The sequence below is a fragment of the Alosa alosa genome, chromosome 9, assembly GCF_017589495.1.
Source record: "Alosa alosa isolate M-15738 ecotype Scorff River chromosome 9, AALO_Geno_1.1, whole genome shotgun sequence".
Classification (NCBI taxonomy): domain Eukaryota; kingdom Metazoa; phylum Chordata; class Actinopteri; order Clupeiformes; family Clupeidae; genus Alosa; species Alosa alosa.
Window position 1 is genome coordinate 11,957,765 of NC_063197.1, and position 27,500 is coordinate 11,985,264.

Below are 27,500 nucleotides of genomic sequence, written 5' to 3' on the forward strand. Positions count from 1 at the left end.
CATGGAGTAAAGTGCAGTGTTAGTATCCAGTCCAGGGGCCGTGGCTGAGGCTGTGTTTGCAGATTCTCTGTGGTGAGGTGGAGGAAGCTGCTACTTTATGCATGCGTTTATGCGGCCATCACCTCACAGGCCGAGTGATGTATGCTGGTGCCAGAGGCTTTAGTGCTGTGCCTCTCCCCTGGGTGAGTGTGTAAATCGTTCTCCCTCTTCCTCTCTCTCTTACTCTCTCTCTTCCTCTCTCTCTTCCTCTCTCTCTTACTCTCTCTCCCTCTTCCTCTCTCTCTTCCTCTCTCTCTTCCTCTCTCCCTCTTCCTCTCTCTTCCTCTCTCTCTTCCTCTCTCTCTCTTCTCTCTCTCTTCCTCTCTCTCTTCCTCTCTCTCTTCCTCTCTCCCTCTTCCTCTCTCTCTTCCTCTCTCTCTCTCTTTCTCTCTTTATTCCGCCATCCCACAACCTGCTAGCCATGCTTGTGCTGAGACTTCCATGCTGTACATTGCAGTGTCTTTCTTTCCTTCCATCTTTCTTTCTTTCTTTCTTTCTCCCTCTTAATGATTCCCTACCGTTCTGTCTGCCTTGCTTTCTTTCCTGTTCCTTCTCCTTCGCTTTCTTCCTCTCTCTTCCTCCTTCTCTCAGTCTTTCTTTCTCTTTCTCTCCACCCATCCACCTCTGCTTGTTTTCTCGCCTGCTGTAACGTAATTTAAAGCAATAATACAACAGGCGGCTGCTGCCATGAATGCTAATACACCCCCTGCCCCAAACACACACACACACACACACACACACACACACACACACTTCTAGTGCGTGTTGCAGCCAGAGGCGTGACAGTATTGGCAGGCTCATACTGTAGTCTCCCCACACCCCCTCCACACACACACATACACACACACACACATACATACACACGCACACACACACACAAACACACACACACACACACACACACACACACACACACACACACACACACACACACACACACCTACTCCCCTCTAAACATGTTTCTTTTTATGCTTGTCGTCCTGGTTTGCCTGGTTTGTTTGATTCTGACGCACTGACTCACCGCTGTGCCCGGTGTTCGCCCATAGAGACCGGCCCCTCCCCAGCTACTGCTGTCGCATCCCACTCTCCCCTGCATCCCCCTCCTGTTCCAGCACTGGACACTGCCATGTTCGTCCCCCTAGGCTGCACGGTGTTAGTCAGGTCTGGACTCTGTGTGTGTGTGTGTGTGTGTGTGTGTGTGTGTGTGTGTGTGTGTGTGTGTGTGTTTGATTAAGGTGAGTGAGGGTATGTGTGTGTGTGGTGCAAAAGCAATTCCCTTGTCTCTATCTTCAGCACAGAGAAAAAATGTTTCATATATTCTACATGACTCAAGGCAAACGTGGCTATCTGATGACCTTCTGTGTGGGTCGAGGTCTATTAGCGCCAAAGCTCAAATGTGTGGGAGAGGTAGAGAGAGCAGCTCTTCTGAGGCATCCATTGCTGGACATTACCGCCTGCAGTGTGGTGTGTGTGTGTGTGTGTGTGTGTGTGTGTGTGTGTGTGTGTGTGTGTGTACCTGGTGTGTGTGTGTGTGTGTTACTACAAGTTACTTTGCCTCTTGTTTGTGTATGTGTGTGTCTGGCTGCCGTGTGTTTGTCTCTGCATCTCTAATGTGTGTGTGTGTGTCTGTGTGTGTGTGCACGCACCGATCTGCTGATGCGAATGCGTCGACCTCTCGTGAGAGCGGGTGTCACGTCGCGTGTTCCGGTGACAGCACCAGTCAGAAGCCATCATGCACGTATGGGCGAGTGTCCCATTATCCCTTATTAAAATATCATGCGCACAGTATGTGCAGGCCCATGCAGTCTGTCTAGCTTCACTCCAGTCAGCTTGCGGTCGCGCTCACATCGCGTCGCGTGTCGCCTTCACATGTGGAAGCCGCTCCGTGAGAGGCTCACGCGAGAGGGCTTCCTACTCTGGCTCGTACGATTTGATTTGGCTGACCTTAAAACGACTGTGTGTCCTTTTCTGTTGGACGATGTCCAGGCACAGTGGAGTGGAGCGAGTAGCTTTGTGAGCTGTGATTTCCTGTTGCCCAGCTTCACGCCGCCTATTTAAGCTGTGGAGCTGTGCTTGAAAGCTACTGATTTCTGAGATTAGTGTTTGTGTGTGTGTTTTGTGTGTGTGTGTGTGTGTGGGGGGGGATGCCAGTACACCCCAGGCCCAACGCTCCCACAAAAAACCTCCCCCCCCCCATGCCTGTTTACTGAAAACCGCCTCTCACCGAAGCAAACTCGGCCGTCAAAGGCGGCCGTCTCAATGAGGATTAATGGCTTTGTGTTTCGCTTTCTAATCAGCAAAACAGATCACCCTCAATTTCGCCATCAGACAAACAGAAATTAAACGGGCAAATTAAAGCGAGCCGCCGCAGTAACAAAGTCAAAGCGGTCGCTGCCCGCGTGCAAATTCTTTCACTCTCCTCCCACACCAGAGGGGGAAAAGACATAGGGTGGACCGAGTTGTGGTTGATTTGTGTGTGTGTGTGTGTGTGTGTGTGTGTGTGTGTGTGTGTGTGTGTGTAGGGGGTTCTGTTTTGCTCAGACAGAAGGAGAGATTGAGAAGTCTGTGGTCAAGGAGGGGGAACTAATTCTCACTCTGCTAAATGATCTCTAAAAGGGTCTGAACAGCAGGAATAGCAGGGGTTGTCCCTGGGGACAGCCAGTGGACCTAATCACATATTACACTGAAGCCACAGGCATCTGCATGACAAACACACAGCAGAGGAGACAGAGAGAGGGAGAGAGGGAGAAAAGGAGAGAGAGGGAGAGAAAGAAGAGTGATAGATAGGAAAGAGAGAGAGTATGGGTGAGAAGAAAGGGAAAGGGAGGGAGGTGAGAAGGGGGGGGGGTAAGGGAGACCATCAAAGAGCAGGAAAAAAGCAAGAGGAGTGAGAGGGATAGATAGATAGGGATAGATAGATATAGGGGATAGATAGAGATAGATGGAGATATAGAGATGGATAGATAGAGATAGATGGAGAGCAAGAGCCTGGTCTGTGGTGGAGAGAGCAGAAAATGGAGGCAGGTTTTGTCCAGTGAAGCAGAGCATAACTCATTCCTCAGGGCTGGGCGAAGCAGAGGAGGCTCGCTGCTGGGGAAACTCAGACCTGAGCTGAATAAAGCCTCCTCAAATCACAGCTGTGTGTGTGTGTGTGTGTGTGTGTGTGTGTGTGCATGTCTGTGTGTGTTTGTGCATGTCTTCATGTGTGTGTGTGTGTGCGCGTGTGTGTGTGTGAGTATGTGTGATCTAGCTGAAAATATGGGTGCACTTGTGTGCATGTATGATTGCGTATGTTTGCCCCTAATAGACTTTGAGGAAACATGATTAACTTTGATGAGTATTTCACTGCTCATATTTTACCAGTGATTTTAGGCTGGCTGGAGACTGGCACAGCTGGCAGGAGACTTATGTGTATGTGTATATGTGTGTGTTTGTTTGTGTGTGTGTGTGTGTGTGTGTGTGTGTGTGTGTGTGTGTGTGTGTGTGTGAGTGTGTGTGTGTGCTGTCTCCTGTGGGGTCTCTGGCAGTGAGGTGAGGCAGCTGGCCTTGGCCTTGAGGGCTCACTGCCTGCTTTCGCTTCGCTCACACACACACCCTGTCTTGACTTCCTCCAGGTGCCTGGGCTCCCTTAATTACTCACCTGTGAGATTAACGACATGCGGCAGGCGCCGCCAAGGAGACGCTCAGGTGGGACTAATTACCTGTACGCCGCCGAGCTGCGACTGGAGTGGAGGAGGTTATAGGAGCACACGCGTCCGTACACATGTACTAACCCTCACACACACACACACACACACAGACACACACACACAAACATAAACACACTCACACACAGACCCTCACATACTCATTTACACACAAACAAATAGATACATACAGTATGCACACACAGACAAACAAACACATCCCACACACATACACACACAGACACAAGATACTTACACAGACGCGTAGGCCTACTCTCATCTAAAACATCCTGTTTCAAATTCACAACCTTTCTCTCAGCCACCCACAGGTTTTTTCCTGTAACACACAGACACACACACACACACACACAGACACAGACACACACACACACACACACACACACACACACACACACACACACTCACACACACGCAGACTCGTTGCCTAAACTTGTGATTCATCTCCACCCTGTCTTTGCCGCTGCTCCTCCTGAGGGCCCAGCAGGTGCACAGATCTGTTGGAGATGAGCAGAAACAAAGAGCACTAATGTATGAATGCAACACTCATCAGGGACGCCGAGATAACCCTGCTTTGGAACAGCACACACACACACACACACGCTCTCTCACACACACACACACACACATAAACCCACACATACACACACACACACACACACACACACACACACACACACACACACACATAAACCCACATACAGTACACACACACACACACACGCTCTCTCACACACACACACACACATAACCCACACATACAGTACACACACACACACACACACACACACACACACACACACACCACACACACACACATAAACCCACACATACACACACACACACACACACACATTCACAGGCACATACACAAGCACATGCACGCAGGAACACACATAACTCACAAACACATACCATAAATAGAATTAAACATCACGGACAAACACACACACACACACACACACACACACACACACACACACACACACACACACACTTGTAGACAGATGCTGCTGGCTGTTGCAGCGCAGCTGAAATCCCTGAACGGAGAGCAAGCAGACAGCGTGGGTCCCAGTGGGCGGCAGGCTGCAAGCTGCAGGCACTGCTACAGGTAACTGAGCCCGGCTCTCGCACAACTGTTGGACCCCGCATGGCTGGAGGATGAGGGAGAGTTAGAGGAAAGAGAATGAGAGAGAGAAAAGAGAGAGAGTAAAAAAGCTCTCCATAGATTCTCATATAGTAGTTTTGCCTGTGAACCTGGCCGTGTGTGTGTGTGTGTGTGTGTGTGTGTGTGTGTGTGTGTGTGTGTGTGTTGTGTGTGTTTGTGTGTGTTTGTGTTGTGTGTGTGTGTGTGTGTGTGTGTGTGTGTGTGTGTGTGTGTGTGTGTGTGTGTGTGTTTGTGTTGTGTGTGTTTGTGTTGTGTGTGTGTTTGTGTGTGTTTGTGTTGTGTGTGTTTGTGTTGTGTGTGTGTTTGTGTGTGTGTGTGTTTGTGTGTGTTTGTGTGTGTGTGTGTTTGTGTGTGTGTGTGTTTGTGTTGTGTGTGTGTTTGTGTGTGTTTGTGTGTGTGTGTGTTTGTGTGTGTTTGTGTTTTTGTTGTGTGTGTTTGTGTGTGTTTGTGTTGTGTGTGTTTGTGTTGTGTGTGTGTTTGTGTGTGTTTGTGTTGTGTGTGTGTGTGTTTGTGTGTGTGTGTGTGTGTTTCGTTAAGAGGTTTATGCACCTGCCTCTTTCCCCTTTTGTCCATCTTGACCTATCCATCTCTCTTTCTGTCGTGTTCTTTTTTTTCTTCCTTGAGTGGCCGTGTCGCTCTGTAGCAGCCAAGAGGAGTTGTGCAGCAGCTGAGTCCAGTATTGGCCTTCAATGGCCCTTTCTCTGTGGACGGACATGGGCACAAAGGCCTGCACTGAACAACATGGAAACCACGGCAACAAAAATGCAAAACAGGAAAAAAAGAAGAAAAATAAAAAAGAAAAGATCTCTTTTGAGCCTTTCCAACAAGGCTCTAGTGATAAAGCAATGGAGGTATTCACATGTTTTTTCCCCTTGTTCATACTTGTTCTGATTTTCAACAACATAGTTCTTCAGAAGGGGAGGATTGAGAATGAGAATGACTTTATGTTTCTGTAAGTGTGTTTATGTGTGTGTGTGTGTGTGTGTGTGTGTGTGTGTGTGTGTGTGTGTGTGTGTGTGTGTGTGTGTGTGTGTGTGTGTGTGTGTGTGTGTGTGTGTGTGTGAGATATCGAGATAGTAAAAGAGGCTTTGGCTATGGCTACTCCGTCTCTCAGCATAACTGTGAGTAGTTGGAACTGCTCCAGATTTACTCTCTCTCCCCTCACCCTCTTTCTCTCTCTCTCTCTCCCTCATTCTCCCTCCCTCTCTCTCTCTCTTACGCTCCCTCCTTCCCTCTCCTTCTCTCTCCCTTTCTTCTCAGTCTGTGGTAAACTGGCTCTTTTAACCAGTACTGTGAACACTGCTGAAAAGAGATGCCTCAGTGGAGGCAGGCAGGCATTGTGCAACAACCCACCACACACACACACACACACACACATGCACACACACACACACACACACACACACACACGCACACACACGTTTCTTTGGGTTCAGTCAGCTCGCCTGCAGGAGCAAATCAGATAGGCTGTCACTGGGGAGTCATCCGGGGTTCCAGCCAATCAGCAGGGTGCACAGTGAGTGGGTAGAGGTGAGCGTGGAGTCCGGTCCACGGGGAGCGCTTCAGAGCAGGGCCAGTCTGGAGTGGGGCCATGGAGACCAGGCTTGGCTGATCTCTGATGCGCTGACCTTGGCTCCGACTCTGGCACCAACTCAACTTGCAGCAAACGTGGCGCTTCACTCTCTCCCCTCCTCTTCTCTCCATCTCTCTCTCTCTCTTTTCCTTCATTATCATCTCTCTCTCTCACTCACTCACTCTCCATCTTTCCCTGTCTCTCCATCTCTCTCTGCCCAGTGTTTGCCATGGAGATGCTTGTGGTTGAAGTGCAATGTGTGATTGATGTGTGATTAGGTCTTCTCTCTCTCTCTCTCTCTCCCGACCGTGCTGCTTTTGTTTTGGCTAGCAGCCACACGCGCCTGATCCTCCTGTGCCTAGTAGACTGTGGTGCGCGGCGCCCCCTCTGAACCTGGGTGGCGCGGCCGCCAATCTCCCCCATAATGCCGCCTGTGCCCTCGCTGCCCGGCGAACCAGAGCGAACACAAACACAACGATGCCCAGATGTTCCTCCACGAGCCCGCTGGGCCGTGCCAAACGTGTTGTTTTTAGACCTCTGCCTGTGTACAAGTATGTGCTTGTGTGTGTGTGTGTGTGTGTGTGTGTGTGTGTTTGTGTGTGTGTCTGTGTCTGTCTGTGTGTATGTGTGTGTACATGTGTGCACGGTAGGATGGAAAAGGTCTTGCTGGCATGATTAGGTTTTCTCATCTGTTTGGATTAGTTAAAGCCCTCAAAATCACACCTCTGGAGCCATACTGTAGCCCCAGCCGTTAACCTTGAAGGCTAGTGGAGTATGTGTGTGTGTGTGTGTGTGTGTGTGTGTGTGTGTGTGTGTGTGTGTGTGTGTGTGTGTGTGTGTGTGAGAGAGAGAGAGAGAGAGAGAGTAGGTGGTGCAGATAGAACACACCCCTGCTGTCTCTGTATCTCCAAAGAGAAGGAGGAGGAGGAGCTTGTGTCTGTCTCTGGGAGGAGGGGAGGGGAGGGGAGGGAGGAAGTGGGCCTAACTGTCACCTGAGGGCACGGATGATGACTCGTCCACCCTTCATCCCCCTCCTGTCCTCCGCCCCCCCCCCCCCACCCCCGGCTCAACGCTTTCCTGAAAATCTGTGATGTGAGCGAGAGCTGTGGGGAAATGGAGGAGATTAGAATATATTGACCTCTTTAATTAGAGAGCCACGGAGGAGGACAGGCCCTGGTCTGAACCTCAACATCCACCCACTCCAGCCCCTAACCACAGCAAACACACACACACACACACACACACACACACACACACACACACACACACACACACACATAATCACAGACACACACACACACACACACACATAATCACAGACACACACACACAATCACACACACACATACACACACACAAACACACACATAATCACATACATAATCACATACACACACACAATCAACCCCTGGCACGTGTCTTAATCTCCCCTCTGCCATGCATTAGCATATCAGAACTATATTTCATGCGGATGAACCCCCTCCCCATGCACACACACACACACACACACACACACACACACACACACACACACATCTGATACTGGTGGATTTTATCGGGCCCTGCGGAGTTTCCTTTTCATGTTTGAAAGCTCTCGAAGACACACACACACACACACAGTCACACACACACACACCCATACATTTTCTCTCTCTCTAATAGCTAAAGAGGTGTTGCTGTGGTGTGTGTGGCTTTGGGTACGGCTTTGATCAATTATCCGCCACGTTGCATCACAGATCCACAGAGACCATCATCTGTGTGTGTGTGTGTGTGTGTGTGTGTGTCTGTGTCTATGCAGTGGCCATCAATATGATTCTGCAGTCCTAATTAACTCACATTTACTCTAAGTTACTGGGCAGAACTGGATCCACAGGCCCTTGGTGTTATATAAAGAGTGTACAGGCCCCTATGTGCTTGGATCCTGAATGTATAATAGTTGGTATATAATCTTAATGTCCACAGCCTGTAGTAACACAGGTGACTGATACAGTCATGGATATCATATCACACAATTGTTTTGAACTACTGCACAAACAAACATGTGAAGAATAATTTCTCTGTACGATGAATAGTTCTTGTTTAGACTTCATTCATTCACCTTTTGATTTGGCTTGTGGTCAGGAGAAAAATGTAAGACATCAGTAGCGAGTTACTAAAGTGTAACAACACTATGAAGTACATGGCAATGCTCAGTTTGGTGCTATGATAAGGGTAGTGTAGAATTTGAGGTTCAAAACTGCTTGTATGTTACACAGTTCATTGTGTACATCATGTACAAGGGCTATGCAAGAACATCATTTGTTCTACAAAATCCTATGCAATAAGCCAGTTTTACTATATGAAAGTGTAAGAGACATCTTATGCAATCTTTGTCATTTTTAACTTCACATAAAATATATGCTTAATGCACTTTAAATATTTACATGTTGCATCTAATTAATTTAAACAGTCAGTTTGAAAATGTATCAGCTAACATCAGATAATTCCTCAGACTAAAATATCCACTCAGTGGAGCATAGACAAGGTGTGACTATTAAATAGACTATAAGACTACTGACACTAATGTTTCAGTTGTAAACCTGTAATGAAGAAAGCTTGTATCATAGCAGCTTTGTTTTTTTTAAAAGCCACATGTTCTGTGTAACCTTCTCAAAGTCAATAGAGGCCATTAGTTTGACTGCAGTACTGACTGCAGTGCTTATGGGCTCGTTTAGACGAAGGCTGGCTATCATCCTTGGGTTTTTGTTTGCTAATTCAAGGACATGGAGCCCCACAGTTGGGGGAAAAAACACTGTTTGCTTTAATTACAACCCACTGGTCTTCACATCATGAGTGCAGATCACAGAATACTGGAAAAGACTGGCCACAGTATGTCCTTGTAAAGCTATTCTAGCAAATAGCTCTGTGTGAGAGTGAATAGGCTTTGTGAGGTTGTGTGCCTTCCTATCTGTGTCAGAGTTTGTGTAGATGCACATATGTATGTGTGTGTGTGTGTGTGTGTATGTGTGTATGCGTGCGTGCCTTGGCGCATATCCCTCAGCAGTCGGGCAACTAATTGTCCATTCCAGTCACACTTTCCCACTTCTCTGCTGGCCCGCTGTTGACAGTTGATTCACTCCTTTTCATGCTGCCTGCCTCTCATTGCCTCCTATGTATAAGTCCATCATTAGCTCCGAGAGCATGATTGATGGCTCCTGCTGCCACGCTACTGGCTGGCTGTGTGGGAAACCCCGCCTCTACAGAGAAGTGGCGCTGAGCTGTACACCATCGTTAAAGACCATCGAGGACTAATTGTGCAGAACATGATACTCTTAAGCATGGGTGTGTGTGCATATGTGTGCGCACATGTTGTTGAGTGTGTGTGTGTGTGTGTGTGCGTGTGTGTGTGTGTGTGTGTGTGATGCTTATGAAGCCTGTTGTTCCCGTGCATACTGTATGCGCTGGTATCTGACTGATAGTCATGAATAATTGCCTGAGCTAGTGCAGAGATGGCTGTGTGAAGCCACAGACTCTTAACAGTGAGGGCGTGGAGCAGAGCTGCCAAAGGTGGGGAGCAGCAGACAGAAGTTCCCTCACAGCTTTTCTTCATCTTCCCTCTCTGCCACCAGGTTCAATATGGGACTGAATCATGATGGTGTGTGTGTGTTGTGTGTGTGTTTGTGTGTGTGTGTGTGTGTGTATGCGTGTGTGTGTGTGTGTGGTGTTCCATGTGTGGTGTTTTCAGAGCTGTCACAAGGAGAGAGAGGGAAGCCGACAGTGGCAGTGGCAGATGCTTCCATTAGGCTTGTGTACTCTAAAGCGTATAATGCAGAGATGCCTGTGCTTGAAGAAGCACATTATTTCCAACCTCTATATCCATTTCCTTTTTTATCAATTGAAAAACAGTAGCTATGGAAGAGGTGGCATACCGGCATCCATTATGATAAGAATCCTCACAGCTCTCCACTAAAAAGAGAGAGAGAGAGAGAGAGAGAGAGAGAGAGAGAGAAAGAGAGAGAGAGAGGGAGGGAGAGATGAAGGTGGGAGATGTGGGGTAACAGTAATGGAAAGCAGAGAATGGTTTGCATTAAATAATGGTGTGTGTGTGTGTGTGTGTGTGTGTGTGTGTGTGTGTGTGTGTGTGTGTGTGTGTGAGAGAGAGAGAGAGTGTGAGAGTGTGTGTGTGTGTGTGAGAGAGAGAGAGAAAGAAAAAAGAGTGAAAGAGAGGTGGTGGGCTGATGTCTGCAGAGCGAAACTCCCTGAACAGCGAACAAGCTGAAATAGATGAGCTTCGTGGCCAGATCAGCTCTCTCCCTTATACATACATAATACACCCATCTATTCTCCCCCTCTGCTGTGTCTGGTTCACCTCCGAGCCCTCTACTCATGCAGATAAACACTGGCATGCATAAAACATTCGGCCTCCACCAGGCCTGTGCACCAGGAGAGGAGGAAGAGGAAGGGGAGGGTGAGGAAGGAACACAAAGCAGGAAGTCAACCTCTGCTCTCTCCAAAGCACACGTCTGCGGGGTGTCTCTCCGGAGGGAGCTTGTGCCATGCAAACAGCGTTAGCCGCTGGCATCTTAAACGGAGACTAGTCTCCGGGTGTGGGGAGGAAGGGCCAGCTGGTTTCGAAAAAGGGTAACAGGCAGAGGAGGCCCTGGACCACTTGGTGTGCGGTGTCATGGCCCCAGTTAGGAAAAGAAACATACCAAACCCCCTGGCCTGTGTGTCCACCTTCTTCGTGTTAGCCCTAGACATGCCCAGATGAGCTTGCCAATGCACTGGGTGTTAACTCTGGATTCTCTGTGGAGTATCATGGATAAAGAGGATACACATCTGTGCTATGCTTCCAAAAGAGAGAAAACTCTTTGGTCTTTGCCTGACATACATCATCACAATTAATCACATTAACTTGCTGAAGCAGAATGCTCATCACACCTCCACAGATTACCTGTTTGTGGCTGTTTAAATGACATTCCTCCCTAGTCAGCTCACAGGAGTGGGCGTTGAGAAATTTGGCCGTGTGTTGCCTGGTGCTGTTTAATAATCCTAGTCAATAAATGCAGTGTGCTTTTTGCCTTGCTTACCGTGGGGTGCACTAATATCCAGCTAAACAGCACATCTTACTGTATTTACAGTATTAGGGGGAGGGATTAGCCAGCATTTAAACGACAGTAATGCTGCCAGGATACTCTGGGGTATTACTGTGAAATCCGTGTGTGTCTGTGTGTGTGTGTGCCTATTTGTGTGTGTGTTCTGTACAGCAGGTCCAGATTCTTAGTGGCTGTTTAGTGTGTGAGTTGCTATGCTGGGAGGGATTAGCGTGCTTAGAGGTGTAAGTGTGCTAGTAATAGGTTGCTGCTCTCTACCTGTGCTTTCAGTGCAGAGACTGGAGAGAGAGAGAGAGAGAGCATGTAGTCGCTGGTGGTGCTGCTCTCATCTCATCAGTGATGGTGGAAGAGGTGAGAGAGATGCAGAGAAGCAGTGGAATGGTCAGCCACTCTGGCCTAGCCTTCGCAAAACTACCCGCTAATGCAACTCTGGGTCCCTTGGCGTAGCCAGCCGCTGCTAATGCTAAATAATGATTCCCTTATCTCAGGTAGTGGGGCTGACATATGTGTTTGTCAGTGTGTGTACGTGTGTGTGTGTTTGTGTGCGTATATGTGTGTCTGTCTGTGAATGGGTTGTTATTCAGCAACAGTCTTCCATGGTCATAATATTTGTGTTCCAGTAGAGTCCTAAGTGCAGCATGATTCTCCAGACGACCAGAAAGGGAGGGAGGAAGTGATGGGTTGTTGGTCTTCGTTTTGCTCCAGCATTAGCTCTCTGATGGAAGCCACTGAATGTTAGTAACGTCTGAAGTAGCAGCGGGCCACTGGGCTAATGGCTGGTGGTGGTGTGCCGCTCTAGAGAGCCAGAACCAGGACACTCATCTGATCTTAAAGTTTGGGGGACCAAAATCTGCAGGTGACTGGCTGGATTGAGCGTATCACATCCTACCATCTATTAGCATAGTAGCCTGCTCCATGCTCTTTGAGGAAGCACTGTTTTCTCTGTCTCTCTCTGTCTCTCTCTCTCTCTCTCTCTCTCTCTCTTTCTATAGATCTGTTTGGCATAGTCTGTCATTTGCATAAACACAAAGGTTTCTACATTACAGTTACTGATTCATTCACAGAGCTACAGCTACAAATGCCATGCAACCACACACAGGCGCACACACATGCACACACTCACACAGCACATATGGCATAGTCTGCATGTTCACGCAGATTAAATTTGTCTGTGCAGTAATAATCTTGACTCATTACCCCAGTGGTGCGGCTATTTCATCAGGCTGCATTAATGGCAGCATGCATTTCTTTGCCGTGACCTCATTTTGCATTAATGTTGTGTTTTCGTCACTTCATTTGCATTAGACTCTGTACTGCACTGAATTATAAATGTTCCTTTCCATTTCAGTCATACCCCACCATACTCTTCCATCTTGCCAGGTAGTTACAGTAGAGCTGGGGAGGAAGCCAAGGTTTAGAGAAGACACAGCACAGTCATAACATTTAGCAGGTAGCAGCTAAAGTTGCCCTTATCTGGCTGTTGTCTAGCACAAGAATGGTCCTGATCTACCTCATGTGCTGTTCTGATCTAGCCCTGGTTCTGGTCTAGTACTGGTCTGGTTTTGGTCTGGTCCTCATCTGGTTCTGATCTAGCTCTGGTCTGGCTTTAGTTAGGCCCTGATCTGGCCCTGGTCTAGTAGATCAGTGCTAGATCAGGTCAACACCTTGATCCAGATGCAAAGCCATAGTAGAGATGACTTGTGTTCGCAGAGAACACAGATCCAGCTCGGTCTCCAATCACTTCCCTTGTGCTTTGTTGTTGTTGTTGGTGGTGGTGGTGTGTGTGTGTGGGGGGGGTATTGGGGGCTGGAGGGTTCAACTGTAAATAACTTAACAGTGCTTTTTGGAACGATCAAGATCAAATCTGCTAGTGGTGCTGCGTGTTCGGAATATATAATATTCTGATTTTCAATCATCCTTTGTGTGAATTAAACATAAATGAGATTTTGGGTTTTACACGCCTTGAATAAAAAGCTAGAAGCAGAGTCTGAGTTTGTGTTCAACATCTCTGTGTTAAAAGCACAGAGTTTTTTCTCTCTGCTTATCCATTGCAGCATGTCACTGTTGGACGGTTTTGTTATTAAAAACAGTCAAATGTTGGAGAGGAAAGGGGTACTGGGGGAGATGATATCAATTCCATTTTCTCTCTCTTTCACTCTCTCTTTTTCTCTCTTTCTGTCTCTCTGTCTCCTCCTGAGAGGGAGAAACTGAGCTGGTTCTTGTCACAAACGGCGTGAAAATTGAAAATGAATCTAAAAGTCTCAAATGAGCAGGGTGATTGATCCCCATCACAAGCCTGCCTGCTAATCATTAGCCACATGCTCTGAGGCAAAGGTTAAACATTCCGCAACTAGCAGTGATAAAGTATTCTTTAAGCAAACCAATTATATCCGCTTGGTTCTCCATAAAATATTTAACCATCTGTTATCAACTTCAGATTAGGAGACAGTGGCAATTTTCCACTTTCCTGCAGGACTTCCACATATCTGCTGACTACTTTGAATCGGAAATGATTCGTTTTTCAAAAGAGATGCACTATGCAGCGTTTTCCTTTGTCATTTCACATCAGATTAGAATTTTTTTAACGGCACACGTTATGGGTGTCCATTTTATGTCAGTCCAATCAATGCATGTAGGAGAGGATGTATAGGGCTTGCTTCGATCAGATATGGATTGATAATCCATTTTTAATCAGATGTGTTGGTCTTTAATGACACAACAGCGTGGTCACCCAACAGAATACAACAGGTGTGACCTGGCTGCCTTTATGGGGCCAAAGTGCTATGAGCCAATGCTGCTGTTTCCGTTTGGCTTATCTGTGAAAGTGGAGTAAGGTGCCAGGGAGCCAGTGGCCACGTCTGAGCCGCACGATTACCACATCCTTAACGATGATTACCACAACCCTTAACAACTAGGCATGTAATGATACATTCAGCTCACAATTCGGTACGATTTATGTTCACGATACGATTTTCTCACAATTGTTTTAACACAATAAGCTGCAGACAAATTATGACTGAAACATATTCCTTTATAAACCGAGAGGAACGCAGGGTCTGAACTCATTGTCACGTAAGTGTCCCAGTTAAAACTTATTCAGGCGCCCTGATGAGGTTGTTTTAAATTAGAATAATCTTTTGTCCAGTCTGACTTTAATTTTACTATTGTTGCCAATCATCGAGATATTCATGTTTTGTCTTCGAACAAGTGAAATCAAAAGCAGATTACGCCCTATTCTGTTAAAAAATTGCATCACGATTATTTTTTTATCTCAACCGGTTGTAATCTTCACACATTTAGCCGATTCACGTTGCATTGTTACATCCACCGTTACATCCCATCTCGGGATTCCAGCTGAACACAGGGCCACTAGGTAATGGAGTTTGTTGTTGCTGTTGTTCTTTCCCCCTCCACAACATGTTGTTTTCAGATGCTGTTGCTGCAGACTTCAGAAAAAAAGCCCACCACTGCCAAATTCCCATAATTTAAAACCAAACAAGTGCAGTGCAGGGACAATTTGACTTGACAAGTGAAGGCAGATGTGCTGTTGTTTCTCATCTCGCTGCTTGAGTGAGAACTGTACAACTGTGGATCAAGAAATGGTGTGGAAATGTGCGAAAAAGGCGTCCGTCTCGCCAGCTCCCACTGCAAAAACAATCCTTGTGAGGTTGCTCTCGTCAGGAGGCCTGTTTATCGGATGGCGGCATGCGACAACATGATTAAATGTTTTGAATAATTGATGATCGCATCCCTCATTAAACCTGCTCTATTACCACCCTGGAGAATTCACTCCCTATTTTTGGGCTTGGGATTTCAGGCACTGGCAATCATTTCATGCAATGTTTTGGTTCCCTTTTTGACTTCACTGGTGATTTCTTTTTCCATTTTTAGTTAGAGGAGTGTAGCAGAATTCTCTCCGATTTTGTACCTCTCTGACAAAAGTCTTGCAATTTTGTTCCTCTTCCTCTGCGTTGACATCCAAACTTGCCCTCCTTGTAGGAGCGCTCTGTTGAAATCACGTTCAGATCAGGTGCAGGCCTACAAGGCTAATGTTAGGTGTCACCAAACCCCTACTTTTCTCCCCTAACATCAGAGGCGACAGAAGTCAGCCAGCGAAAAAAAAAAGAAAAACGAAGAGTTCATTACGAAACACAGAGGACAGAATGCAAATTAAGGGCATTTGGCACGCTGACAAAAAAGGACTGTCGCTTTGCGCTCGCTCCCCTTTTTTCATCTGTACATGAAGGAAACATGATAAAATAAAGGACTGCGCAAGTCCAATTTTACATCTGAGAAAGGAGCAAGGCACAAGGCGAAGTCGCCAGAGAGATGAATGCGTTTTCTCATCCTCCGTTTTTTTCCCTTTCTCTCACACTTCCTTCTAAAACATGAAAAGTCAGGAATTCCCTGAAGTTTCTGCTGCAGTGTTTGATATTCTACACATCCCCAGCTCTGTAAATAAGATAGCTGAGGGAGAAAAAAGAGAAAGAAGGGATGTAAAAGAGATTTAGATGGAGATGGATGGACAGAGAAGGAAATAGGAGTTAGGGGAATAGGCTGCACTATTTATGGGAACATCTTTGTGAATGTATACAGAGTAATGATGTGAAAGCCACCTTTAGCTGATTAGCCTACTGCAGCTAGCCTTCTTGGAGATCATTTATGACTATTGTTGTGTCTGTTTGGTGTTCCCTTTGCTCGTCTCAAGCTGTTCTAAGCTCTATGTTGCTGTGAAAATGAATTCACATGTGAATTCAGCAACATATTTCCAGTTGCTATGATGTGGAAAGGTAGACATAACATGGTTTGTACATATTGTTATCAAATGTGAATATATGATAGTATAAATGCAATTGATATTTAGCCTACAGTTGTTTTCATCTATGCTAACTAGTTTGTCAAACACTGGAAGCCTTGTTATAGTGTTCACAAGCTATCAACAAGTGAGACTGGGTATTGAATATAAAGCACTTCTCTTAAAATTATCACATATCCTGAATTGTAGCCTACAGCTTCCTCCTGTTTACTGTACAACTCTAATATTATAAAAAACTGCAGATGGTAGCTTTGAATGTTGATTGTTGATTTTGTCTATTGCACATTGGTTACATAATTGTCAACAATAATTTTCACTGAATTCAGAATTTCTCAAGATTGGAGTTCACGTTGTTGAAACCTCAATGTAGAAAGCTGAACTTTGCCTTGAGTGCCACTGTTCCTCTGGGCATGGCCGTGGTGATATTTAACCTAAGGTTGTCAATCTCCACCCTATGTCTCTGGCCATGTCTTGAACTTTGCCCTCCCTGTTCTTCACTCTTACCTATTCTTCTCCTCACTCTTCTCCTCTGTTCATTTCCTCCGGTTCACCGAGGTTTTACCACCACACAGACACATTCTCTCAGAGATTTTTCAGACATCTCCACACACAGCTACAGGTATGTGTAATTATTTCTGTAGGTCTCTAGAAAGACATAGATCTCGTCTCAGCCTGTGGCGGAATGCTGAGATCTGACAGGCTATTGCACAGCTGAGCTAACTGCGGCACAGCGGTAATTTGGGTTGTTCGGGTCACCAGCTGCACGCAGTGAACCTGAAACAATGGCGCATGCCCTCCTGCTCACCCCACAGGGAAGGGTTGAAAGTTCTCATCAATTCCATCTGGTTTAGTGCGTACAGAGAAAGAGAAAGACAAACATTTTTAACAGTTGACCGTCCTATAGGTCTGTCCATCTGGTTTTGTATGTGGTAGTGTGTGTGTGTGTGTTGGGGGGGCATATTATGTGTGTATGTGTAGTGTGGTGTGTGTGTGTGTGTGTGTGTGTGTGTGTGTGTGTGTAAAAGTGGAGGTTGTTGTTTGAGTGAGACACAGACCTCTCTCTATGTGTGTTAATTATTAAGACTGTTTGCTGTGCAGTTCACCTCTCCCTTCCTCCCTCCGGTAGAAATGGTTATTGTTTCTGGGCTTGTTTTGGTGCGCCTGAAGATAGATGTCAGAGAGAATGGGCTCTGTTCTGAATGACTGGCTGAGATTGCAAGGATTGAAACACAGCTCGGTTCATTGGTTTCCTCTAGGGTTTGTGTGTGTGTGTGTGTATGTGTGTGTGTGTGTGTGTATAAGGCCTACACATAAGTACACCACTGGTGACTTTGTTGTGGCACCTGTTTTTTCTTTTACATTTAGAGGGGAACATCGATAGCTTTCCATTAGAAAAGAGTGTCGGAGGGATAGCGCCCGTCAAAGTCACTTAGCCATTCGCGTTCCAGAGGCTAATGAGAACAGCTTGGTTCGGAGCAAACAGCCGGCAGAACACTAGCCGCATCAGTCATCTGGAATATGTTTAGCTGAATACAAATCAATACTAACTTGAGTGAGGATCGCTCTTGGGACAAGTGTGGAGGGCAGGAGGGGTGGGGCAGAACAGGGCGGGTAGAACGGTGCTCTTTAAAGAAAATGTCCACCAGGCAAGAGCAAGCCAGCCAACCAGCTTGCCAACGAGCAAGCTAGCCAGACAGACAGGGCAAATTTAACTAAAAGGAGAGTTCTCCAGGAATACAGTGGGGACAGACAGCATGGAATGTTAAATGATCGTCTTATCATCTGCTTTTCCCTGTCGGGCCTTTTGATGGGGGCGACAGTGATGAGAGCCTTTCGGAAAATATTTCCGTGAGCGCTTCCGATTTCCGCAGGGCAATGGAGGCTGCGCCTGGAAGAGGGAATGGAGCCGTAATGGGAACGGCGGAGTTAAGTGGAATGTCACTGCGCTTTGGGATAATGAGCACTGAGTGACACTGGCACCGGGATCAGCTGGAAATGGCACACATGCGCACGCACACACACACATGCACGTACACACACATGCACGCACGCACACACACATGCACACAGTGAAACGAAGAAGTAAGGAAACGTCACCGTCTGCCCCCCCCCCCCTCTTTCCAAAGAGAAAAAAGATATGAGGAGTTTCTCATGCATTATTCATCTTCCAAGATACTCCTTGGTAGCCTACCTTTCTATCCCTCCCTTTGTGTTGTGTCGCCCTGCTTGAAAAACGAGCACACTTACACTATCGCACGTCTCTACTCTCTGAAGTAAAAGCGGCGCCTTTTCAGTGAATTTCTCCAATTACAGCGTTAGCGGAAAATACGCCATGGTTATTAAATGGGAATTATTTCGGTGTTTTATCAGACGTAATGGCGTATTGTCACAACAGCACACAGTGTCATCATCTTGTCACCTCACAGTCTTTCATTACAGAGCTGGGAGGTATTTATGAAATATGCAGAAAGCACAGCAGCTGTGCACGCTGTCTTTTCCGCTTACGATAATGGGATAACGGAGCAGAACAATAGTGTGGACCAGTGCAGGATAAATATTTCAGCTAACGTAATGCAGAATGTACATAACTTTGTTTCATGCTAGAGTAGGTACCTTGTCTCAACACACACACACACACACACACACACACACACACACACACACACACACACACTCACAGGGCTGGTTCTAGCCTACTACACTTGGGTGGGCTAGAAGACATTTTGGGTGGACAACATAGCAAAGCGCTCAAATTAGATTTTTTAGAAAATTGACATACACACAAACAGCATGTTGAGATGGGTGTTCAGGCCTATGTGTTTCAGAGCTTGACAACAATGAGGTTGAATTTACAGAAGGTTTCAAAGTACAGAGTGTGCTTAAAGCTTGTAGTAACAGTTTGGTCTTGTCAGACATTTAAAGCTTGGCATGCATCACTACACATTTTTGGACATCCTTTGGCAAGTACTTATTGTTTGATTCTAGGCCTACTTATTTTACATTTCATTCAACCAAGCCTACACAGAAAACTATGCAACAATCTATATTCCAAATATAACGTATTACAGTGTATGTGGGAGGGGAAGGTGTGTGTTTGTGTATGTGGATGGGACGGTAGATTGTGTGTGTGTGTGCGTCTCTTAAGGCATCAAGAGGGATGTTTACCTAATGTACATACTGCACAGTTATGTACCAGCTAGCTACCATTACACTCAACACCAACTCATCTACATCCAAACTGGGTTTAAGGCTGCAAAAAAAAAAAATCTTGGCTTTGTTTGGGTGGGCAAGACACAATGCTTGGGTGGGCTTAGCCAACCCTGGCCAACCCCTAGAGCTGGCCCTGCATACACGTACACACTCACACACATTCTACCTCTCTCTCCTACATATACTTACACACAAAAATTCTGTCTCTCTCTCTCTCTTACACACACAAACATGCACACACACAGAGACAGAATCCTATCGCGGCTCATGCAGTAGCTGTGCGTTTAACGCGTCCCCCCACCAGACCTGAGTGACTCTTCTGCATGAGCCGGGGCTGGGGCCGAGGCGAGAGGTGAGTCCCAGCAGCAGATGCACTCATTGGGCGCGGAGATGGCATGTGCCCTGACAGTGCCATCTGTGCCACGGAGCGCCCGTAACAAGTGCCAGAGCAGACGCCGGGCCAAGCTTCACCTCGCGGCGCTCAGTAGCCGGCCCCGCCGCCTCCTCTGGTCATCTCAGATAGTGATGCTGGGATAATGACCCAGAAGCTGGACCTGGGCCTGTGTGGTGTGTTACACACACACACACACACACACACACACACACACACACTGACACACAGCCACATACACACATGCACAGTTGCACACATAGCCCTGTCCCTCACATATTCACACTCACACACTCAAATAAACACAAACACACATACACAGGCATACACATTATTTCTCTGTCACATACACTCTCACAGCCACACACACACACACAGTCACAGTGTGAAGGTGCTGTATTTGCTCTCTCCCATCAGACACGCTGAGTTGCTCTCGACGAGAGTCTTGTTTGTTTGTGTTTTCCTTCGTGTTGTTTACCTGCCGAGTGGATAAGATCACTCTGCTTGGGATAACAGCGGTCACCTGTCATTCCGGACGAGACCGCGAGCCAGCGCGGCCGACGCCCGCTGTCTGCACTAACATTCCTCCACTGACCACGCTCCAGCAGAATAGAAATAGGACAAGAAGTGGGCAAGCACAGATGGAGAAACAGTACGCCAAGGCTTTCACTGGCTGAAAATGAAGACAGGAAAAAGATGAATCATTGCTGTTCATTTGCATTCTTGCGTTTTTATTCTTGATTAAAAATGTGGTTCGAGGCAAGTTAGTCCCCTCTTCTTTTTTTTTTTTTTTCCCAACGCAGAATTGTCATGCCTCAGGGTAGCCTGCAGGGTACAGCCCCTTCCTTTGATGGCAGAATTTACATAAGTAATCAAGTGGGAGAGATGGATATGGAAAGAGGGCCTCAGAATGCACACATGTGGAGGACTCTGATCTGCATTCAGATGGAGTTTGGGTGGTGTCAATCATGGGCGGATGGGGGTGATGGAGAAGATGTAAACCTCTTGCTGTAGGAAATAAATGTTAGTATGAAGGTGTAAACAGTGGGGAAATAGTAAAATTATAAACAGAAAGGAGAAGGAGTCTGTCTGCTGGAAATGAGAGACACTCAATTGGTGAGATTTGACAGTGATGAGGCATTTTAAATGGCTTCGTCTGCTTGTATATTTTCTCAGCAGACATCTTCTGTGAAGTGTTGGTCCCAAAGCACTTGTTCTGTGTTTCGGGGGGTGATAATTAAAGGTACTTATGAGAATAATGGTGTTTGTTATTGTATTGTTTGTGCAGCTTTCGCATGCTTAGCATGAAAAATCGCCTCTCTAAAATGGTTGGCCCCATGGGGGGATAACGGCCCACATTTGCTCGCACTTAAACAGCACTGCATTACTACACATGGTAATAACCTATGCTGTTTAAAAAAGAGCAACACTTGCATCTGATCTAGTCTGCCTTGTGCTTTTTCCACAGTCTTTAAGAGCAGGACCTTAGGAAAGGGAGGAAGCTGAAGATGGTTGACTAATAAAGCACAATATTAAAGCACAGACAGAAGGAGTACCAAGGCCAGCTATCTGACTCATCCATGCTTTTCTCCTTTTCTCTAACACTGACTTGTTTTCAGCTCTTTCTGGGCTGAGGTTCTCCTTGGAGTCTCCCTCTCTATATTCCTCCCCCTCTCTCTATCTATCTCTTTTTCATTACTGTCTTTCTCCTTTTGGTGATCTGTTCTTTCTGTCTGTTTAAAGCACTGTGGTTCTCCTCCACTGTGGAGTTGGGTAGAAGTGCTCTGACCTAAATGGGATGAGACAATCAAAGCTGTGGAAGTGAGGAACAGATTGAGAGCCACAGTGACCCAGATAGTGGGCAACTTGAGAAGCCGACACTCACACAACCACACACACACACACACACTCAAGGCTCGCTTGTCTAATGCAATAATGAGTCTACCCAGATGAAAATGAGATTACTGTTATTGTCCCCCAGATGGAACAGGCTCCTGTGTTTGATGCAACTTCATCCACTGTCAGCTTGTCTAGGTCGTGTCTGTGTGCGTGTATGTGTATTTGTGTGTGTGTTTTTCAAAGGTGTTCAATTGAGTGAATTACTCCAAACAACAAACTCTTAATTGTCTTCTAAGCATCCATTGTCTTGCCTCACAGCATTAATATTTCAAGATGAAAAAATAAGAAAAATGACAGTGGCGCTGGTTTATTGATCATCCCTGAGAATAGGGAGCCAGACTTGTGTTAAGCCATTTAAATTTTAATGCCGGCCGCTGTTAGTTGTTTTTGATGCTTGGGCTGCTTTTTTGAAAGGAGAGCTTGTACCCTTGCGTAGTTTATCCGTCGGATGACGGCATCGCCACTGACCTCCGTTGACCCCGGCCGTTTTTCCTCGGGTGGCGTGTCCTCTGCGGCGGGGCGGCGGGTTGAACGTGCCCAGCGTGTTTAGATGTGCCGTGTGGTGCCCCAGTGCCGTGTGTGCCGTAGATTCATTCCCAGCACGAGCCACGCAAAGAGGCAGGTGAATAGGGACCGGATGCAGATGGTGGGGGCGGGGGGGGGGGGAGTGAAGTGCCTGTCATGTCCTGTCATTTACTCAGGACTCAAAGTGTGTGTGTGTGTGTGTGTGTGTGTGTGTGTTTTGTGTTTGTGAGAGAATACTTGTGAGTGCAGGTTTGTTTGTGTGTGTGAGTGTCAGACAGAGGCTGAGAGGTCCACATGCACATATCGACGTGCATGCAAGTGCGTGCATGTTTGGCCAAGAAGCTCAGAGACTATTCTCTTGCGTTTGTGTCTCTCCTGTGTATATCTGTGAGTGTGTGTGTGTGTGAGTGTGTGTGTGTTTTCTCTGTGTTCTCTGGGTAAACAGATTTGGTGGGTCTAGGTTCATCCCCGTCCGGTGTTTATAGGTTAATCTCTGGTCAGGTCTCTGTTGGCTTCACTGATATCTTCTACCTCACTGCCCAGCTCTGCCTGTTCGTTTTTGAGGAACAGGTTGGTATTTGGCGGCTTAGCCATGTCTGACCCCATGCTAGCTCACTTCCACCCTCCCTCGCTCGCGGTTGGAAATGGCACGAGCACGCCACCCTGCACAGTAGGGCCCCCGGTGGCAGGCGTGGGAACGGACGCAGGGCCCGGCACACTGGCACCCTCGCTGTCCCGCAGCGACTGCCAGTGTATGCCCGTTAGCACACGATGATTTATGGGGATTAAGCGGTCTTGTTGGCAGCGCTTTACTTACGGGCATTCAATTTACCGCTTGTGTCTTTTTTTTCTTCTTTCTTTCCTTCCTTTTTCACTCTCTCTCTCTCTCTCTCTCTCTCTTTCTCTCTCTAGCTCTCACTCTCAGTATACAGCTCTGCCTGATACGGTGAATAATTTCAGACAAGCTAAACATGTCTCACTGTGCCATTCTGTTCTTTTACTGTACACCAGACGGAAATATGGGAAAAATGCAATTCTGAAAGCCTTTAGTGACACTGAACAATCTTCAGTAACATTGGTTTGCCTCATCCACTATGGCTTTCTTGGTCTTCATTGTCTTAATGTCCTATTTAGTGTGTTGTAGCTAACACAGTTGAGCAGTATGCACTACTGCTATCAAGTGGCTATGGCTACACTGGTGTGACCTTACGACACAGCCCACATTGTGTACTGTCAGCAGATTGTTTGCATGCTGTATGAGATAAACATGCCCTCTGTCCACCTTATTGTCTTAAATATGACCTGGCAGTCAAGTCAGGACAGAGTCCTCGTGTGCTGACGACAAAGCGAGGGTCATCCAGGCGTCCTGTCAGCTTGTGGATGAAGCGGTGTTCATTTTGCCACCCTTTTCTTCTCTTTTCAGCGCAGCCACTCTCATTTGGCAAGGTTAATTATCTTTTGAATGGTGTTCGTCGTTTCCTTTTTGTTTTGTAAGCTCATTCTCGCAGAGGTCTGTTTGGTGTGCCATCCCTAAGAGCGTAATTATTTCAAAACCGCCTCCCTTTAAGTTAATTAAATTCTCATAAACTTTGTCCCCTTTTAATTTGTTAACAGTATTAGAATGAGCTTAATTGTTGCAGTGGATTGTCAGTATGAATCCGAGCAGCACTCAAATAACCATTAAAAACCCAGTAGAGTACCAGCTTTTTATTTTCCGTTTAGCTGACTACCTTAATCATAGCAAATATTTATCCTTGTTGTGTTACTTGCCTGCACTCTAGTTGTTTAGTAGTTGTCTATAATCTTCTAAATTTGTTTTTATAATCTATTTTCCACTACCGACAGTGCTCCTATGATAGGCCTGTGATAAATGAGAAATAAAGCCTCCGATGCAGAAGATTCGGCCAGTGGGTCAGTTACGGTGATGACAGATCACTAGTGGTGATATTTTATCTCAGTGGACAGCCATAGCATGTCTGCAGTCAAATCAAACAAATAGGCATAGTGGCTGGGTATGTGGACACACACATCTGGAAGGGAGGGCCAAGCTTCCCCTGTGTTGTGTTGCAGGCGGTGGAGAAAAGCAAAGATTAGTCACCGGTATGCCGGTGGAGGTTTTTTTGGCGGTACTAAACATAGACAACCCTCTCTCTCTCCGTTTTTCCACTCTGCATTTGTATGTTTATTTATTAATTTATCTTTTTTTTTTTTGGTCTTTCGGTTCGCTCTCACTCAGAAATCTGTGGCTTCTCCCGAAGGGGAACTTAGCCTAGATTTTAGAAATATCTCTCCCTGCCTCGGGGAGCGGAGAGCACCGTATGGCAGAGAGTCTGGTTTAGGTGTAGACGTGGAGACTGTAGAGAAACCAAAAGATGAGAAGACATTGTGAGTTTTTATTTGTTCTATTTTGGTGTGGGCGTAACGGGGACTGCGTTTTGGGGGTGGTGGGTGGATATGGGGGACAGCTCGTCGTTAAGACTATGCTGATGGCTTAATCTAGTTTCCCGGCTTAACGACTTGGCTCACGTTGTGTAATTCTGGCAGAGTCAATAACATGCCAGTCACTCTGGCTGTGTGTGTGGAGAAAAGGCAGGTGGCTTTATATTCTCAAAGCATCTGCCACGTCCCAGCCGTGACTAGGTGCCTTTGATAATGAAATAAGAAGGTGGAAGACGGTTCACCTATATTTGAGGCTGCAGGCTGAACTGAATACGGTGATGCATTTGGCCTACATCGTAGCTCTGTGTAGCCCAGGCTGGGGTCCCTGATGACTCTCCCCCTCTCTCTGCTCCGATTTGAAGATACTGTTTCCGCAATTCTGTTATTCCAAATCCAGCGCACTGTGAAATGAGAGGGACAGCCATTTAATCAGTCCTCTGTTCTATTAGCTGGCCAATCCCATGAAAGAGAGAAATTGGTGCTTTGGCACTTTGGAACTCCAGTGGCGAGAATGAGTCATTAACGTGTTCATTTCTCGCTGTCTTTCGAGGTCAAACTGCTGTTTGAGGCGTGGAGAAGTGGAGCCGAGAAAGGAGAAATATAGCTTGGTGCACTTTTGCCTCTCAGATAGCGTCTTTCCTTGGCCTCTCTCTCTCCTTTTTTCATTTTTACTTCTTCTGTCTGCTCCTTCGCTCACTCTCTCTCTCTCTCTCTCACACTTTCACACTTTCACTCACTCACTCACTCTTCATCCATTTGCTAGGCTGGCTTAGATAATGGCTATAATTGGACTGACTCACACATTGCCTGTGTGTTTCTGAAAGATAAAGAGCCCAGTGAGCTCTCTCTGCCTCCCTCCGACATGTTCTCTCCATTTGGAATTAAATGTACTTCACACAATGTGCAGTATGCACTGGACAGACTCGAATTAAAGGTCTCTCCAAATCTCCACAGGCTTACTGCGGCCACCTATTCAAGGATTTGCGAGCAGAAAGCGGCAGCAAATACCGTACTCGAGGATTGAGCAGATCAATAATTTAATTCGGAAGTTTGAGACTAGCTTTACTTCCGCAAAAGTTACAGGAGAGAAAAAGTGTCCTGATAAGAAACTGTAATGTGGTTTTGTTAAGTCCACACATTGGTGCATACTCTCTTGGGTCACAGTCACCTTCAACCAGCCGAATCAGATGGTGTATCTCATTCACAGTATTATCATGCGAATGGAAGCAGCAGAATCTGGAAGTGGAACGTGGGCTTAGATTTAATTCTATGTGGATATGCAGTCACTGTTGAGCTAGCCAATTATGGCCTTCCCTTGTTGCCTGTGCTTATTTCTAGCTTTTATACTGTGCAGTGATGGGGGTTGTCTTTGCCTGTCAAAGACCACCTCCTGTGTATGGCAGCACCCTGATGTCCAGCAGTGCTCGGTGGCAAGGGTAGAGAGGAGCATGGCTGTTTGTCAGCTTACATAACGAGTGGAGCCAGGCAGGTGCTGAGTGGCTGTTTATTATTCAGCCGCGTAGCACCTCAGATTTGGGTGGAGGAGGTAGCGGTGGCGGAGGAGGAGGAGGAGGAGGTCAGTATGGTGTTGGCACTGGCAGCGACGCCTCTCACCGTCCAGTCCAATTAGCACATCAAAGGTGGCGGCGGTTGGCAGCACGTCGGGCTGAATAGGGCAGCGTGCGTGGGCAGTGCACCAGAGGCCAACGAGCATGAGGTGGGATGTGAGTGTGTGTGTGCGTGTGTTGGTAGTAGACTGTGTGTGTGTGTGTGTGTGTGTGTGTGTGTGTGTGTGTGTGTGTGACTTTGGCGGCACCCGAGGGCGTGGGGGGGGGGCAGGAGGCATTTAGAGCATTTTTGAAAAGCGTTCTGCCCAGGTTTTTCCTTGGAAGGAGGGGAGGGCTCACCTGGCAGAGACCGTGCCAACTCCCCCGCCTCTTAGCTCAGCTAGCGAGGAACGAGAAGGGGGCAAAATGAAGATGAAGCACTTTGCTCTCCCTCACTCCTCCAGAGGCCCAGCTAATTAGCCATCACAGCAGCAGGAGGTGGTAGAGAGGAGGAGGAGGAGGAGGAGCAGGCGGCAGGAGTCCCATCAGGAGGCTGTAGGAGGAGCTGGCAGTGACAGTGGCAGTGTGGGGACGCCGCGGGTTGACACAGCGCACTCGTCTCATTCTCAGAGAGGAAGCAGAAAGCTGCCGACGGCTAGACCACTAGTCTTTAGGCTCCTGACTGCTGAGTTCAAATGCCTGCACTAAAATGTCACTCCTTCTCCATTCTACTGTTACTCTCTTGTCCTCTCATATCTTTCTCCTGTTGTCTCTTGTTCTTCCCCTCTTGTCTTCTGTGTGACTGGACTATGTATCTTTCTCTCTCTCTCTTTCTCCCTCTCTTTTGTTTTTTCTCTCTAATACATTCTTTTTCACTTATTCTCTCTACATTTTCCCCTTCAAAAATCCTGTTCTGAAATGTTAACACCCCCCCTCTCTCTCTCTCTTTCTTTCATTCTTTCTACTGTACCTAATGCTACGCTTTCCCCTTCAAAAATCCTGTTCTGAAATGTTAACATCTCTCTCTCTCTCCCTCTCTCTCCTTATCCACAGCCCGTGCAGGGAGTGATTGAGATGCTGTTCCAGGGCTAGAGGC

The 27,500-nt window shown here is 46.8% G+C and overlaps 1 protein-coding gene across 11 annotated transcripts in view; it reads left to right on the top strand.

Moving 5' to 3' along the window:
- dab1a (DAB adaptor protein 1a) overlaps positions 1-27,500 on the top strand; it is a 133,281-nt gene that overhangs the window by 20,476 nt on the left and 85,305 nt on the right. For 8 of the 11 annotated variants that reach the window (XM_048251924.1, XM_048251919.1, XM_048251926.1 and 5 more), the window contains exons 1-2: positions 16,896-17,012; positions 27,458-27,500. The exon at positions 27,458-27,500 is cut by the window's right edge and continues 165 nt beyond it. The gene's annotated coding sequence lies outside the window, so the exon portion shown is untranslated. Of the gene's footprint in view, positions 1-14,531; positions 14,650-16,895; positions 17,013-27,457 lie in introns of those variants that run through there. The other 3 variants (XM_048251921.1, XM_048251920.1, XM_048251923.1) reach the window with 2 other exon arrangements.